Source organism: Felis catus, chromosome C2, assembly GCF_018350175.1.
Source record: "Felis catus isolate Fca126 chromosome C2, F.catus_Fca126_mat1.0, whole genome shotgun sequence".
Lineage (NCBI taxonomy): Eukaryota > Metazoa > Chordata > Mammalia > Carnivora > Felidae > Felis > Felis catus.
The window spans coordinates 88003862-88022869 of record NC_058376.1 but is presented as its reverse complement, the minus strand read 5'-3'; the positions used below and the strand labels follow the sequence as shown (position 1 = coordinate 88022869).

General features: G+C 39.7%; 1 protein-coding gene across 2 annotated transcripts in view; it reads left to right on the top strand.

The window, feature by feature from the left end:
- The first annotated feature begins 291 nt into the window (after nucleotides 1-291).
- The window catches only part of KCNMB2 (potassium calcium-activated channel subfamily M regulatory beta subunit 2), a 238157-nt gene continuing 219440 nt past the window's right edge, over nucleotides 292-19008 (top strand). The window contains exon 1 of one of the 2 annotated variants that reach the window (XM_045037252.1): nucleotides 292-767. The gene's annotated coding sequence lies outside the window, so the exon portion shown is untranslated. The remainder of the gene's footprint in view (nucleotides 768-19008) is intronic. The other variant, XM_003991892.5, reaches the window with a different exon arrangement.

Here is a 19008-nt window from a genome sequence, read left to right as displayed (position 1 = left end):
ATCCATTCAGTCCATTTGATACATCATTTGAGATTTTGCATATATGCATACCCTGACTCCTACCTCAGTAATAATGAGAGCATTTCCCATGGGGACTGATTCTTTCATCTGACTCCAGAGAACATTTATTTTTGTAACTGGGAAGAGCAGGAGTCCCTTGCTGGGAGTGAGGGAATTGTTTGGGGAATCCTAGAGTGTTTTTATCTCAACTTCACTTTCCATGTAAAAATATCATTTGCACAAGGAATTCTTCCTCCTGCGGTTATAGAGGATCTGGAAATCTGATCCAGTAGGCAGGGTGGTGTCCCTCTCGGTCTCCCAAGGAAGTCTGAGTCCTCTCTCCCTTTTTAATATGAGAATTCGAAAGCAGTGGGAAGTGATGTTGGACCTATCACAGCATTGCTAACAGACAGCCTATTACAGTATTTAATAAAAACAGAAACAGCATGCCTATCATAGGCTAATAAATCCTACCTCCTGCACGCTTTAAAAACAGTATGAAGCAGCTTTAACGGAGCTTCTGATAACTAATTTCAAGCATGGCTGTCTAGCGTGCCTGTCACTATTGTCCTCCCAAACTCTTTCAGACATTTTGAGCAGAGAGTATTAAAGCTATGAGTTAGCAAGGGTTGTGACATTAATGGTCCAGAAAAGCTTTAGGCACGAGAGGCAATGATGATTACCCGTGGCTATTTGGAGGACTGCACTGGATCGCTGTCATTAAAAATTAAGCGTGGCTTTTGAGGAAGATGTGACAACTACCGGAGGTAGGATTTGCATGTAAAACAAAGGAATCTGTTGCTGTTTTGGGCTTTTGTTTGCATTGTGCGGTGCGGGTCGTGAATTGCAGCCAGGTGCGGAGTGAGAGCAGGAAGGGGAGAGAGGGGAGTGGGGAACGGATGGGCTTAGAGCAAAACACAGTGGATAGTATTATATTTTATGGCAGAAATGCCTCGAGGACAAACTGGCTCCAGGCTCGTAGCCTGCTGAGTGTGCATTCCACGTTGCTTTTCCCTTGGAGTAGAATGCTTAGAGGTCACGGAAAAAACAGTTTGTTTCTTATCTGTGGTGCCAGCTGGGCTGTTGGTAGGGTTGAGTGAAGACTTTGGTAGGTGGGAGGCATAAAGGTCTAAGAAAAATAAAGAATAGGAAGTGGTCGTTAAGACTGGAAACCTGTTAGATAAATATTTTATTCCCATGGCCAACATGCTTTGATAGCCAGAGTCTAATTTTTAAAAGGGGAAATTGAAAGATTACAACGGATTTCCCTGATAAAGAACTACTTCGGATTTATTATAAAAGAAAATTGGGTACCTTCGTCCATTTTGCATAGGGAAAGGCTGATCCACACTGTTTGTGTTAATGGTTTTTGCTAAAGCAGAGCAAGAGTTTTAGATTAAAAGAAGGGGCTTTTCTCTCTCTCTGTTCCTGCTCCTGCTTTTAGACTACTGCCGGGCTGCAGATGGAAACAGTGATTCGTTAGAGGTTATGGACTTGGCGTTTTACCTTTTTCCTTTCTTCTTCTTCTTCTTTTAATGAATAGCATAAAAGCATAATTCTCCTTGAAAGATGAGAGGGCAGTTGGGTTCCAAAGTCCCGCAGATAACGAGTGGATTTGCAGAGGAACTTACACTGCTTTGTACTTTATTATAGGACTGGTATAGATAGCTCGATCAGAAAAGGACTTGTCAGGAAATCATAGGTTGAGATTTTTAAAGCAAAAATATAATGGTCAGAAAATAATGTTTCACCAACTTGATCTCTGGTGCAAGTTTCAGTATTTGTCATTGCATATGACCCTCAACGTGAAGTGGCAGAAACGTAGTGAGTGAATTTCTCAGTGCTCTTGCGTTATTTCCCTGATGGACTTCACAAACTCCGAAATGTAAAGATGCTGCTTTAGATCTTGAAAAAGCCTATGTTCTGATGCATTGATTTGATTATAATGAATAACAGAGATACATAGAATAGTACATTCATAAAAGAATGTGATATTCTTCTAAAACTTTGCTATTGATGCAGTATTAACTAGGAAAAAAGTGAAAGACAATTATAGTATGCTTGTTTTCAGCTAAATATTGGAGTTAGGACTAAGTAGGGCTTTTCTCTTTTCTAATGCAATTGAGTTTGTACATTTGGGAGCTTCTGTGTATATACTGCCATTCACAAAGTTGAAATCATCGCCCTATAGTGTATGACAATACACTATAGCCTAAAGCATATAGCTTGAAGTTGTGTCTCTTTTTCCTGATGAATATGATTGAACCAGCCAAACTCTCTTGTCTAGTTATGTGACCAAGAGCATCAGTCCATGAAATGACTATATAGAATTTCTGATGCAGTTGATGATTGTGACATAGTTTTCTGCCTCTACGTGGCCAGTGGAATGTGTGACCTTGACCTTGTAAAGTCCCATTCTCTAGCCAATTGTGCTCCCCAGTCAAGAACCCATACATGAAAAGAGAGCTCGCAATACACAAACAGAAACACACACACACACACACACACACACACACACACACATTTTACATACTGCTGTCAGAAGTTTACAACTGAATATTATTTCTATTGTTTTCATTATTTATTTGAAAGAGATTTTCACTGGCTCTGGTCTTAACCAATATCTTCTGAATCTAATCTCATCAAGTATTTATTTTAGTGGTAATCCATGCCATAAAACTTGTCAATAAGAGAAATTATTTTGCTATCATCATGCTCATAACACTTCACTGATTAACTAAAATATCCTTTCAAAATGTTCACAGATATATGGGAAAAGTTCCTATATTAAATCTTGATGGTATATGTATCTAGAACTTCAAAAATATAGGGGAGATATGGAATTTATTTTCTTTGTAAGCTGTAGGGAAAGGCAAACCAAGTAATTTAGTCAAAACAACCTACTTTGTGTCACAAATTCATTTCATTACCTCTTTACATCGATAGATATCAGCCAAAGCATTTATACATATTTTCCCCTTTCAGTTTCTGCTACATCTAGCAATGAAAAAACCACCAATTCTCCAGCTGTCCAGGAAAACAAGTCCGAAATCCACCTTGACGTAAAAAATAGGCAAAGCTTTAGTCAGCCTTGTCTTCTCAGCCCCCATGCATAGCACAACCAATGTATCCGTCACCAAGACACAACTCACCAAGTCCACAATCACCCTTACTGTGTGTCTCTCTCATATACACATACAGCCATCATTTGATTTTATTGGTTGATATTGGACCAGACATTTCTCAACCTAGCACTGTCTTCTCTTTGATCATCTCTCTCCTCTCACCAAAACAGAATGACAAATGAACCTTCCAAGAATAGTTTTACTATTATATCCAATTCAAAGACAGACTATAATAATGTATCTACAATATAGTCCTAATTTATATATATATATATATGTGTGTGTGTGTGTGTGTGTGTGTGTGTGTGTGTGTACGAAAAAACTAGGAAAAAGTATACCAAAATGTTAGAAGTTATCTTGGTGTGTATTATTGGTGCATTATATTCTCTTTATTCATTCGTTTAGAGTTCCTAATTTTTTTTCAAAAAGCAGGTATATTCATAGTCACAAGGAGACTTGTATCATACAGGTTTCTTTATCTCCTTTTATAACCATGTTGCTCATTTTCCCCATTATCATACTTCATGTCATCTACTTTATCTTCACCCCAAATTCTAAAATCGTTTGTCAGTCCAACCAAAACCGAAGAGAAGTGCTATTCCCCTATCAGAGCCCTTTTCTCCTTCAGTTTCTTGGCATGTCATGAAAAACTCAGCATTATCCTTCCCAGTAGACTGACATCTTAGCTCAGATTTACCAGAAAAAGAGTGTGTGTACGTGTGTGTGTGTGTGTGTGTGTGTGTGTGTGCGTGTCTGTGTGTTTGATTTTCCCTACTTTACAGGCAGAGAATTTTCCAATCTCTTTTGCTGGCTCCTAATTATCTTCTAAATCTTTAAAGGTTGGAACACTCCATGGCTCAACTATACATCTCTTCTTTATCTCTACTTACTCCCGAAATGAGTCCAACCTCATGTCAGGACCTTAGAAACTATCCATACACAGGCACGTCACAGATTCTGATCCCTAACCTGGACTTACATATTCAACTATCTATATAACACTTCCACATACATGCCTTATAGGCACCTCACACTCAACATGTTCAAAATCAAATTCTGAATTTCCACACAAAATGCCATCCTCCCATATTTTTTCCCATGTATGTAAATGGAAACTCCATTTTGCCACTTGCTCAGAAGAAACATTTTGGAATCCTCTTCGAATCTTTTCTTCCCTTCACACGTAGCAGAAAATCCCATTGCTTCTACTTTCAAACTGTACCTGGAATGTAATTATTATCCCCACTGCTACTACTCTGGGCAGGTTACCACCAACTCTCAGATTATTGCAATACGTTCACCATTCTTGGCCTTTTGCTTCTGTCTCCCCAGCTCCTATCCACACATTCCATTCTGTATCCAAGACCCGGTTTGTTTCCACATTGAACTTAAACCATAGTATCTTCTGCTCGAAAGTGTCCAACATCTTCCCATCTGACCACAGATAAAAGGCAGATCCTTACAGTGGTTCACAAGCTACGTGTGATCAGCCCTGGGTTCTTCCCTCACTCCCTCTGCTTCCATCCTCCCTTCAGCACTCTTTAGCCACACTGGCCTCCTGACTTTTCCTCAAACCTGCCACATCCTCTCAAACCTCAGAGCCTATGCCCACTGCCTGGAAAACTTTTTCCCTACACAGCTACATGACTCAGACCCTCACTTTCTTCAGGTTTCTGCCAAATGTCTCTTTATCAGAGAAGACTTTCCTGTAGGTCTTTTAAATCATACCCTCTCACAAGCTTCCTATTCCAAGTCCCAGGTTTTTCTCTGCAGCATACCAGATTATCCCCCAACATATTGTATGTTGAGTTTTTATTGTCCGTCTCTCTCCTGCTAGAATGTAAACTCTAGAACAGTGACTTTGTTGTGTTCCCAGATGTATCTATAGCATCGATTGTCATATGAACGAACAAGCTGCTGAATACAGGAACTGAATGTTTGTCCCCATCAAAATCTATCAGTAGCATTAGGCCCCAGGCATAAGCTTGTCAACCTCAGGGTCAAAGCTGTGTCATAACACCCTGTTGCTTTTTCCAAAGAGAAAGATACTGAACACCTTGAGGAAAGTCAAGGAGATTTATCAAGATGCTTTTCTTTCTTCTCTCTACACAGGAGGGAAAAAAAATATCACTGATTCCAATCTATGTCAAAGCAAATAAAAATTCAATTTGCCTGAATTTGATCTTACCTGAAGATGACCTCTTTTTTGAAAAGACATCTTCACAGATCTGTACCTATAACTATGGACATAAACAGGGGTGCCTGGGTAGCTCAGTCGGTTAAGCATCCGACTTCGGCTCAGGTCATGATCTTATGGTCTGTGAGTTCGAGCCCCGTGTTGGGCTCTGTGCTGACAGCTCAGAGCCTGGAGCCTACTTCGGATTCTGTGTCTCCCCACCTCTCAGCCCCTCCCCTGCTCATGCTCTGTCTCTCTCTGTCTCTCAGTAATAAATAATGTTTAAAAAAAGATTTTAACTATGGACATAAACATTATCTATATTTTCTCTGCCCTCTGTTGGTGATAAGAGAGAAGATGAAAAAACCAGGTTAGAAGATACAGGTGGGCTCAATACCCCTCTTTAAGCATACAAGCCCCAGTAGTTTATTTGGCACCAGGAATCAACTAACAATAACTAATGCTGGTACTAGTAACTTACATTCATTTATTGCTCTCAAAACAGCATGGTCAACCTCATGGTATCGTTAACAGTGACTTCCCTAGTATTCATAAAGTACATGTCTTCAAATAATTAAAGTATAATGAAATAATGTTATTGTCCAAATTGGGTGGAAATAATAATGCCCAATATTTCTAGAATGCCTGTAGTCTATAGAGGTAGAGTAATGTGAAAAGGGCACAGCATCTAAGACAAGCATAGGCTGTAGGAACAGATAGGCTTGATCTGGATCTAACCTCCTCCACGTCATGGCTATGTGACTACAGGCAGTTTTTAAAAATTGTACTGAGCCTCAGTTACATCACTGGTACCTCTATGGGTTAGAGATTAAACTTGACCATGTAAGTCAGTGCCTCATGAGAGTACTCTGGTGCAGAGGAGACACTTAAAAAGTAATAGTGTTCTCATTGCTGTTGTCATTTTATCTTCACAGTATGCTTTAATAGTACATATTATCCTTTCCATTGAACAGACAGCAAAACTAAGCTGTAAAGTTAGTCAAATGGCTCAAGGTCAAAGAACTAGTAAGCTATCAAAATTTACTCTTCCTTTAGCCACAGAGATTCTTCATAAACAGAATGTCAGATTAACCTTCTTTAATGTATTTAGTGCCCAAAGACTGCCAGTGATTAGGAGTTTTTTTTAAAGATAGAACCTGAAAAAAAGCTTATTTTCTTTCCTCTGTGAACAATGTGAGTGGCTTCATGTATTCCTTCCCTAAACAAAAAGTAGACTTAAACTCCTGAGAAACAAGTTAAATGAACCCTAATGTGCTCATTAAGAAAACCTTAATCTTTAGACATGCTGCATAATGGAGTGTTGGAACACCAGCTTCACTGTCCTGAATACCTAGGTTTGAATCCCACTTCTGCCCACTGCCAGTTGTCCAAACCTTGCTGAGTCTCCTTTTCTGCAGCAGAAACATAGGTTGAAATAACATGTCATTCCTGGGGTTGTGAAGATTATATGAGGTAATCTATGCATAGCTGTTAGCCCCATGCACGTGCATAGTACAGATTACCTATATTCACTTCAACTATTATCTTAGATGAAACTTTAAACATTATATGTGTGTGTGTATACACACACACACACACACACACACACACACACACACACACACACACACTGACCCTGACCCTGAGAGATTTGGTCTGAAGTATCTCCTTTAAGTCTTATTTCTTAGAATTGCAATGCCTCCGAAGTCATCCCGTAGCTATCATTTGAAAGACACTTGAGCACTAAGGCATCATGTAAAAGCTCAGGGTGTTTGAGCACCTGGCCAGCACCAGAAGCAGAGTTTCCTGAAATGTTTGACATTTGCTCATTTCTGATTAGACCCAAAATGAAAGAGGAAATTCTGGACAAATCAAGAAAATATCTGCTTTTCTGAGATACCAAACCCAATTTTACAGATTCATGTTAAAAGAACTTTATCCAAGTGCCTTCCCTCAGCTTTGTCAGGCTCCATTTTCAATATCTCTCTTCTCCACTCTGTCTGTGACTACATGGGCTTTATTGTTGCTAAACTAACCTGATAAACACAACATTGTATAATAGGACTTCAGTGCAAGACGTGCATGAAATTGGCAATTAGCATCATCAGTTATTCTAGATTTAACATTATTAATTTCTTAATGCAAAGGAATTCGATTTTTTTAATTGCTTAATAAAAATTAGCACCTCCAATTAAACTATTGGAAGGAAGTCTTGAATACCAATCTACTACACAGGCTAAATTTTTCTTTAATCGGTTTTGAACTTCATCTGACATGAAACAACTTCTCCAATTTTAGATTCTTGAAGGTTGGTTTGTAACACTAATGATCAGATTTGTGTATTTGTGTTTCCTTTAATATTCTGTCGTTTCTCAAATTCACCTCTTTAAATGTGACTAGTCCCAACAGTACTCTCTCTCTCCAACAGTGTGGATGTGCCGTTGTCATAAAAATGTCATAGATTTTCAAGCTTTGATTTTTTTGTTTTAACTCTTCACAGGTTATTGTTCCCTTTTGCTCCAAGAATACTCTGTGTATGGTTCTGCCACAACCCTTAGCACACTGTGCTGTGATCTTTCGTTCACTAATCTTCCCCCCTCTTCTCCAATTAGATTGTAAGTCCCTAGAGGTTAAGGACTGGGCTATAGTCACTGCACTATTTCCAGGGCCTGGTAGAGTTCTTGGCAGTAATTAATGCTCTATAAGTAATTTTTTTTAAGTTTATTTATCTATTTATTTATTTTAAGAGAGACAGAGACAGCACAAGTGGGGGAAGGGCAGAGAGAGAGGGAGAGAGAATCCCAAGCAGGCTCCACACTGCCGCTGCCAGTGCAGATCCCAATGTGGGGCTTGAACCCACAAAGCCAGATCATGACCTGAGCTGAAACCAAGAGTTGGACACTCAACCAACTGAGCCACCCAGGCGCCCTGCCCTGTAAATAATTCTTGAATGAATGAATGAATGAATGAATGAATGAATGAATGATGTCTATAGCGTCCAGTTTGACCTAAGATGGGTTAATGACCAAAGGAACAAATAAACAATGCGCCTCAGAAAGAGGGCTGCATGGAACTATTTTATAATAAGAAAGCCCTGGAACCACCTGTGCTTGCTAACGTCTCATTCACTTGCCCTCTCAACTCTTCTCTTCATATTCTCCAGTTTATATCAGATGTTTCTTTGACTGTTTCCCCATCCCTCCTCCTCTCTTATGTCTGCCCACAGCCACTACCCTATCTTTCTAAAGAGTATGGCGGAGCCTTTCATTTGAAGCCAACTTCAAGTCTGACAACCTCAGACAGCAAACACCTAAACCCTCTCCTCCTCAAAGCCAGGGTGACAGATGAGCCTGGGTGAGAATTTCAGCTCAGGGGGAGGGAAAAAAATAAATCAGCTGTCAAAATGTCAAGCGTGCTGACTTCCTAGGAAAGAAAGAGAAGATGCTTATGTGACCAGACAGCAGGGCTTTGGTTTACATTTGCCAGAATTTGTACTAAATAGGGAAAATGTCAAATGAATCCCACATGCAGGTTCCTTGTCACTTTGGTGTTTTCCTGAGTGTTAAATTAAAACTCCAGAATATTCTGGATATGGAAGTTCATTTTCAGTTTTCAACAAATCCACTCAATGAGTAAATCAGAACATTTAGGCAAGTAGTAAAATATGGAACTAATTTTTAAAGTATAATTTTTAGCCCAGATAATTAGGCTACAAACTCCTTGAGAGCAGGTACTACATTTTTATAATTCTTAGGTGAATAGAACTGTATGAAATATATAAGATTTTTTTAAATAACTTTTTGATTGATATACACTCTCCTCTTCACCCTATTCCCTGAGGTAAAGCTGCACTAGAGAAATCAGGTAAATGTCTTATCATTATTTACCAGGCTGCATGACTGGAGATGTAGAGTTCTAGAAACCACACAAATCTTAATTGCACTGAATCCCCTTTGTGCACTGTGGTGCAGACAGGGCTCTTCTGGAAGAGCAAGGAAAAGGGGGCTTGTGAGTTCTGATGTTGCCTGTTTATCCATAGAATCCTATTATTCACAGACATCTGTCATTGGAAATAATTTATAAAACCAATCCACGTAGGATCCTACCAAAGGAGGATTCAATTTGGAATTTTGTCAAAATAAAGCCCTGACTATACTACATGTGTCTGGGGAAATTCCACTGTACATGTGACATAGCTCAGGACATTATAAATAGTGAGTTTGGCTGGACTTTTTAAGTCTTTTTTTAATTATTAATTTTTTCACTGGAAAGCTAATAAAAGTCAAGCATTAGACTCCATCACTGTTATCCACAAAAGTAAAATATCTTTCAAAGTGAAATTCTCAGGAAGTTAAAAAAAAAACAACAACAACAGGTCATTCAAATGCAAATCTAGAATCTTTGTTGCTTCACAAAGATGCAGAGGGTCATTCTGGCTACACAGCACCCAGTACTTTATGAGGTAGAGAGAAGAAGCACATGGTAAATATTGCCCATGAGATAATTCCTGAATGTCTTGAGTTTGGCTTTGTACAAGCATTTGAAAATTTCTGACCATATGAAGTATTTGTAGCCTCATCAAACTGAACTGCAGTTTCCTCAGAGGGATTGTATTCTGTAGTAAATCTGGAGCCACTGATTGTCTCTGGATTTGTTTTTTCATTTCCTGGTATATTCCAAATGAAGAAATTCAGGGAGAAAAACAACAACCTGATACCCAGAAGAAAATAATACCTAACTTTAGAGGCAAAACTCTACCAGGATTGATCCAGTTTCTTTCTCTCTGTGGGGATAACCAATGACTGCTTTAACCTCACTTCCTAGTGGTTCTATTTGATCCTGTGTGGTGCTTGGCAACAGTCATGTGGGGCTTCTGTGTAGACAACTCAAGGTAACTATTTGCTTTAAAAACATAAAAATAGAACAGTACAGGACTCGATTCTCTGTTGGAATGAATAAAAAAAATGTTGAGAGAGAGAGAATGTTCATATCCAAAGTAGAAGGAAGGCTTGGATAATAGGTTACCAAATTTGAAAAAAATCTCTTTGGGTATATAAAAGGTAACAATAGCCTTGGTACAAAGAAAACTGGCCAAAGAATACCTATTACAACCTGCTTCTCAATCTTCTCGGCCTATTTCTCCCCTGACAAGTGGATCTGGTGTCTGCTGAACAGAAACTGAGGAAAACATGGTATAAAAAAAGAAGAGATACGCTCTGTTTTATATGCCTTTACGAAAAGTTGCCTTGCATGTAACTTTGATATCATATGGTGTTTAGTTTATCGAGAAGAAGATTCTTACCCTAGACCAACATACTCAGGTGTCCACATTTAAAAATATATATATCTACTCTCCATTCTGCTAGCCTTTAATTGATCAGTCCTCATTTCATGTCGGCATTGACTCAACAACTCAATTTATTCAACAAGTATTTACTCAATATTCACTATGGACTAGGCACTACGATGGGTATTGGGGTTACAATGTTGAGCCAAATCAGAAATGACCCCATCCCCAACCATGGAGGTTACAGTCCTGAATGAGAAAGATAGTTTTCTAATAGTCACTCAAATAAATGTAAAATTACAAATGTAGTAAGTGCTAAGAGATTGTTTAATTAGAGAGATTAATGTAGTCAAGAATGTCAGGGAAAGCTTCTCTGAAGAAGAAAGGACTAAGATGCTAAATGAGGAAGCAAGGGAGTGAAAACAAGAAAAAGCAAGTGTGAAAACAGCAGGGATTAGAGCAAAAGCTTTCTAAGCAGAGCAAAGAATGTGCAAGGCAGAAGCACGACCCTTTCACTTAGTCAACATTTATCAGGTGCCACGCCTGTGTGCAGGAGAGGGAGGGAATTTCCTGCCCTAATGGAGCTTATGCACCAGTGAAAGGCAATGAATTTTTAAAAATTAATGAAACAAAAAAGGAAGCCTGTTACAGAGAGTAAATGGGGACTGTGCTCCAAGGAAGGGCCAGTGTGGCTGGAGGCAGGAATCAAGCAGCAGGTGGTTAAGATGCGGCAGAAGAGGCAAAAAAAAGAGTCTGGCTAGGTAAGCCCTCACAGGCCACGTGGAGAAGTTTGCTCATTAATGTTAAGAGCAATGGAAAGCCACTCAAAGCATTAAGCGGGAGGCTGAGAAGATATTTGTGCTTTGCAAACATTATCTCTGCCATTGATCTGCTGCAATGTGCTGATCAAAATGGAGATGACCAAGTAGATACAGAGAAGCTAATTTAAAGGCCATTGTAATAATCCAGGTGAGGGTAGTTTAGACCAGGTAGCAGCAAAATGACAGACAAGTGGCCAGAAGGATTCATCCATGTTCAAGAAGTCAGATCAGAGAGTTGGCGATGGGCTAAATCTGAGATGATATGAGTAAAGGAGTAAAGGAGTAAAGGAGGAGGTGTCAAGGACAATTTTAGATTCCTAGTTTGAGTAACCCAATAGATGGGGAGGTTATAAAACCCTGGAACATAACTAGAACTCTCTTGGATCAAAGAACATTCTGAAATTATAGTCTATACTTACTGCCTCCATTTCTTTGCTCCCCATTTTTTTTAAACCACTGGTGTATGAATTCTGACCACACAGCTTTCCTGTGACTGCCCTCTTTACCCTTTATCATCCAATTTGGCTTTTTCACAGACCTCCTGACCCTCAATTATTCTATAGTATTCTAATATATATTTATATATATTACATATATATTTATATACATTACATATATATATAATATATATGTGTAATATATATAAAATCTCTCTCCCTCCCTCCTTAAATAGATAGAGATAGAGATAGAGATATGAGGGAAGGAGAGAGGGAGAGAGAGATTGATTTTCTCTTAAAATCCTCTTTCCTTGATTTTTTAAAAATTTTTTTAATGTTTATTTATTTTTGAAACAGAGAGAGAGCATGAACAGGGGAGGGTCAGAGAGAGAGGGAGACACAGAATCTGAAACAGGCTCCAGGCTCTGAGCTATCAGCACAGAGCCCGACGCGGGGCTCGAACTCACGCACCGTGAGATCATAACCTGAGCCGAAGACGCTTAGCCGACCAAGCCACCCAAGCGCCCCTCTTTCCTTGATTTTAATTATGTTTTCACTTCCTAGGTCCCCTCCCACTTTATAGCTCTTTCCTAGGTTTCCTCTTTGCTGGATCCTCTTTTTCCTTTTCTTATTTTTTGTTATACTTTTTCAGTAATTGAAAATACTGTCTTTACTTTCATCCCAAACTATCTCTCTGGCTGTGACCCTGCTCCCCAACCCAGGTCCTACATTGCCTCTCGCCTGGTAGACCTTTCCCTGTGATGGCTGTCTACACTTCAAAACTCACTTCGCAGAGCTTAACTCACAGTAAGACCTAATGAATCTACTCTGCCTCATATATCTATTCATTGTGCTACTGATGGTCCAGGTTCTAAAGCCAACTATTCTTTGAATCCTTCTCCAACTATAGACTCAGTTGGCCTGAGTCCTATTGATTCTTCCTTCAAAATTCTCTTGTGTATCTTTTTTCCTCCCTATACAAATAAAGCCCCTTTGTTCTCACACCTTGGTTATTATGATAGTTTGGCTAACCAACCTCCTAGCCTTTAGTTTGATTTATTTTTTCAAAGTGCTGTCCTTAAATCACTTCCATAAGAATTACCTGGGGAGCTTTTTAAAAATATCAATTCATGTGGCTACCTGTATTTAATCAGAATATTTCTGGGGAAGGCCTGCAACTTGAACAAACACCCTAAATAGATCTATCATATATAAATTTGGAAGAAAAAAAAATGCTCTAATCTCTTCCCACTTTGTTTTCTTCCTCACAGCCTTTCCTAATGAGTAGTTCCAAAGCCTGACCTTGATCATGGAACTTCCCTAATCACAGCTCTTCAGTGGCTCTCACTCAACCAAGCAAATCAAGTCTCCTAGGACAGGACATCACAGTCTTCCAGTTTTTGATGTCCACATAAAACACCAGCCTAATCTTTACCTCCCCTCTCTCACCCTGTGATAAAAGTGAATTGTACTATTTACCACCCCTCAAACATACCAATCATAACACCCTCATGCCTCTGTCCCTTGGTCCACTGCACTTTGAACACCCAGGAAATGTCTCTCTTCCTTTCCATTTCCACCTGTCAGACTTCTACCTACTCCCCAATGACCCTTTCTTTCAACCCTTTCCATTTTCCTTTCTCTCTTTCCATTCCTTGTCCTCCAAGCTAGAAAGGACCTCTCCAGGCTTTGAGGTCTTCCAGCAGGTTTTACATTTTGCTACTTACTCGTTACACAGTTTTACATCATTTTTCTTTTAATTCTACTTACAAATTTCATGAAGAGAAGAATTAGATTTTATAAAAAGACACACTTCTGGAATAGGAAGAAAGTTGACCTGGGTTCAAGATCCATCTAGTGCACATACTTGGGAAAAATCATTTAACTTCTCTGAGCTTCGTCTCTGTTAAGTGGGATAGTGTGACTTATATTATAGGACTTGGGTCAGTGTAAGTTGAGGTGTCTTGTAAAAAGCTGAGCCATAGGAAATTGCTTATATTCAATTATTTTCACTTGCAAAAATGGAAATTTCATTGTATCTAGAAGTCCTCCTATGTTTTAGTACACTTTCCTTTAAAATATCATTGTAGGTGTACTTAGGTGGCTCAGGCGACTAAACGTCCTACTTCAGGTCACCATCTCAAGGTTTATGAGTTCAAGCCCTGCATCGGGCTCTGTGCTGACAGCTCAGAGTCTGGAGTCTGTTTTGGATTCTGTGTCTCCCTCTTTCTCTGCTCCTCCCCTGCTTGCTCACTCTCTCCCTTTCTCTCTCTCCCTCAAAAATAAATAAACATTAAACATTTTTTTTAATTTTTTTTCAACGTTTTTATATTTATTTTTGGGACAGAGAGAGACAGAGCATGAACGGGCGAGGGGCAGACAGAGAGGGAGACACAGAATCGGAAACAGGCTCCAGGCTCTGAGCCATCAGCCCAGATCCTGACGCGGGGCTCGAACTCACGGACCGTGAGATCGTGACCTGGCTGAAGTCGGACGCTTAACCGACTGCGCCACGCAGGCACCCCTAAACATTTTTTTAATAAAATAACATTGTGTACCACATTGTGCTTTGCATCCACTTAATACATTAGCCCTTTTGCCCAACATATATGTGTATATTTCTATAATATTATATACATATTATATTTTCATTATATTCATATAATTACAATATTAAAGGAAAAAGAGCCCAAAAGGGCACTGCCCCAACACGGAGTTGGCAAACTCTTAACCTACCTCCAGGCTTACTCTTGCCCATTTCTTTTTCAAACCAGGTGAACAAACAGCAATTTTAACAATAAGCTAAAGTAAGCTCTTTCCTAATAAGAGAGTGCTGTTAAATAAAGGTCAGCAGGAAATGTAACAACACTCATTGTCTCTTGTTTATGGTCCTTCTGGGCATCACACAAACTTGCTCAAATTCCTCTCCTGAGCATGACCTTACCTAGAGTTGATTGGACTCACATTATGCTCCCCCTGACTGGGATCTTTTGTCATCAATCAGAACAGCAATGAGATTTTCAAATGCAACTTTTTTTTTAATGTTTATTTTTGAGAGAAAGAGAGTGAGCAGGGGAGGGGCAGAGAGAGAGACACACACACAGAATCTAAAGCAGGCTCCAGGCTCTGTGCTGGCAACACAGAGCCTGACTTGGGGCTCAAACTCACAAGCCATGAGATCATGACCTGAGCTGAAGTCAGAAGCTCAAGTGACTGAGCCACCCAGGTGCTGCTCAAATGCAACTTCTAAACAAAGTATGCACTTTTGGTGTCTTTAGCTATCTTTCTCTACCCTTGCAAGAGTATGGAGAAACCTCTTGACCAATTAACCCTAAGGGAACTCTGAGCTTGAGAAGGTCAGTGTTATATTGGTTATAAATGAACCAGGAAGATGTTGATGTTTTCACATTCCAACTTAGTGTTAACTCTTCAGATTTATCAGCCCAAGGAAAGATTCTTTGTCTAATGCTCCCTTTGTTAAAAAGTAATTTGTCCCACAAGTCATTATGCTAAAGGATGTTCTCAAGGAGATTATAGATTACCCAGGTACTATATCAGGTTCCAGGGGCTAGGAGGAGACAAATGCCATCAGAAAGGTACGCAGTGCTTTGGGTATTTTCATACAGAAAGATTACAAATCAAAGCTGAGAAAAGGACCAAGCTCCAAAAAGAAGCGTCAGTATTAACTGGGTTCCAATCTACCTCTCTCTCTTTTTTTTCTTTTTGACACTTATATGCCAGTTATGTCCCATTGAGCAAGTTAATTAACATCTCTGTGCCTCAGTTTCCTCCTTCATAAAATGAGGCCTTCATACCTGCCATGCAGGGGCAGGTGGCTAGCGCGGTGGAGCAGGAAATAGCCTTTCAAGAAATGGTGCCTGTTGTTATTATTAAGGTGGGGGCCAGGTAATCATGTCAAATGCTACAGAGAATTCAAATAGGCAGAGCTTTGGATTTGTGATTTGCATTTGACTAATTCATTGGTGAAAGGAGAGATCACTTTCCAAAACAAGGTTAAGCATCAAAATTAGGTTCAATATCATTAAAAGACTGAGCAGATGGTGAGGAAACAGGCCATTCTTTAAAAGAATTTTTCCCCAAAAAACAAAGCAAGAGTGAGGGCAGTTGACAAAGAGCCAGTAGGATGTAAGAGTGGTATAGACTCCTTTCTTTTGAGGAGGGCCATGAGGGCCTCTTGATAGCTGGTGAACTAGCATCTTACCTCATTTTGTGCATTACACATGGAATTCACACTCAATTAAGCTGAGTCCCATAACTGTGTGGTGGGCATCCTCATGAAATGGGAGTTTTAAGACAGGGAAACGGAAGCTCAAAGACACTAGATGTCCTGTCCCAAGTCCCACAGCAAGTAATGGCACAGCTAGCCTCTCAGCCAGTGCCTCTGACTCTAGATCCAAGGCCACACTGCCTCACCTAACTACGAGTACATCACCTTTCCTTCTGGAGATTGTTTCACCGAGACATGTACATTTCCAGAGAGGATCTGGGGGCAACAACCATGGAGAAGTAGCTGTTCATTTTTCATATGGTTCCTGTTAACAAGACCTTTACATGATAGGCACTTGACATAATATCTTCTGTAGCTTGTGAACCCCTAGCAAGTTCAAGGTATTATGCTAGGCATTTGATATGCGTTTTCTCATTTTCAGCTCAGAACAGACCCCAGAAATGAGTGTTCCTCTTATTTCCATTTTATACTTGAGAAAACTGAGGCAACACGACTTGCAGTGGCAAAGCTGTGGTTCAAGAGAAAGCCAGACTGACTCCTCAATTTTCAAGCACTGAAGTTGACACCTGCTGGCCATTTGACACATTTTCTGCTCAGGCACCAATCTGCACAGGCCCCAGTTGTACAGGCCCAGACTGTGAGGTCCCAAAAGGGTCATGCCTAGAACCCCAGGAAACAGAGGGAAGCACATGACTCGCACACAAAGGTCTTGCCAGCAGCTGACCAAGGCAATCTGCTTTCCTGTGGATTAACATCTATCTCTGCTCTCTCTCCTTACCCATTAAGTAAACGCCTAACGCACGGTGCTGGCCCTCATCCAGATGCTGAGCAAGGTTTGCAGATAGGATTCTAAATGGTAACTATGGAAGACTGATTTGACAGTGTCCCCCCACATGCTTCCACACTGAGAAGTAGTAAAAGGAAAAGGAGAGCCACGCAAATGAGCACAGTTTGGTAACAGACCTCACATATATTCCTTAACGTAACCTCAAATTGTTTCTCTATTTTTTCTGCAGTCTTATCCTTTGAATAACAAAACCAAAATATGATTCCATTCTTCTGCCGCCGATTTCTAAGATAATTTGCGTTGACACCACATTTCAGATAAAATATAAATTATGTCCCAATTCTCTCTGCATAATACTCTCCACAACCCACTATAGATCAGTGGCATTATAAGCTCTATTTCCTTGCCATCCCATTTTCCCCAAATCGGCCTTGACCTCGTCAATGTAGTACATGGGCTACTTTCCTATATTATCACCTTTCCTCAGTCGAGGTAGAATTTGGATGACAGGTCCTTCCATTTCTAGAAGCTGTTGTTGCTGCTGCTGCTGTTTTGTTGTTGTTTGTAACTATTTTAACTCAAGCAAATATAGTAATTTTCCTGGGGTTTGCTCTCCTTAAATTGTAGATATTCAAAACGCTCTATTACCGGGAAATTATTATAATTTGTATTCGAAAGCAATGACCTAATAAGTTACACGTTTTATGCCTCAGTAGTCTGCTAGATTTGTGAATAAATACCACAGTCAATTCTGACAGCACCTTTAATGGTGTGCAGATTTCTTTCTTCTTTGCTAGGTAGTGCAGTTTGATGTGATCCATATTTCAAAGGCATAATAGGAGCTAAGGGGTTTCTTACTGGTAGTTCTTCAATAAAGATAAGCAGAAAAAAAACTCTCCTATGCCCAAGTGTTCTCTTGGCTGGATCTTTATCACTGTTTGTCAACAAGCTTCCACTAACGTGACATTGAATTAATTCATATTTGCAAAAGCAAATCAATTTTAATAAAAATTTAAAGTGGAATTCAAACTGAAACTTCCACCTGAAACTTGAACTTCTAAATTTCAATTCAGCCAAAGTCAGTTAAGATTTATGACAGATATAGAAAATAGGAGGAAGAAAACAGATTTCCTTTATTATCCTAACCTAAGTGCCATCTGGCACCATGCTAGGAAAAACAAAACAAAAACAAGAAATCTAGTTTGGGGCTACTCTTGGTCCGGATGTGCTTATAGGATTTGATGAAAAAATTCTTCAAGATGAACTAGATACTGGCCAATGCTGACTTTTAGGAATACCTGTCAAAAGCAGAATAAGGAAGCAGAAGCATGGGCAGGCCACTCAGAGACAGAAAGGACAGAGCTCTTGGCTGCCAATAGGAATGTCACCCAGCACTGAGCATTTTCTGATCAGCTTCAGAGATTCTTTTGGTACCAAGAGATTGTTCAAATCAGTTTACCCAAGAGTAAATACTTGAGAGGGAGTAAGGGTAGGTGGAGAAGAAAGAGTAGATAATTGGAAGAAATCGTTGAAAAGGAATATGCCAGAGCCAAACTGTTTTATCAGAAATTATTAAAATTAATAGTGGCTAACAAATTTTGATTACTTATTCATGAGTCAAGCACTGTTCTATGTTATCCCATTGACAAACTTACAAATAGGTTTTATTATCTCTATTTTTCAGATAAAGAAACTGAGGCACAAAGGGGTCAGCAATTTGTCCAAAGTCACACAGTTAGTGTTAAGGCCTTCATTCAACCTCAGATGATCCAGTCCTGATTCCGGAGTCTATACTCTTAATCACCATTGCCAAGAAATTCCAAAGCAATGTGCATTTAAAATAGTAACTTTCAAACCATTAAGGTTGCAGGTAAATTTAAATGAACATCTTTTTAAATTTCTTTTAAATGTTTATTTATTTCTGAGACAGAGAGAGACACAGCATGAGTGGGGGAGGGTCAGAGAGAGGGAGAGACACAGAATCCGAAGCTGGCTCCAGGCTCCAAGCTGTCAGCACAGAGCCCAACGCCGGGCTTGAACCCACAAACCGTGAGATCGTGACCTGGGCCGAAGTCGGTTGCTCAACCAACTGAGCCACCCAGGCGCGCCTAAATGAACTTCTAATA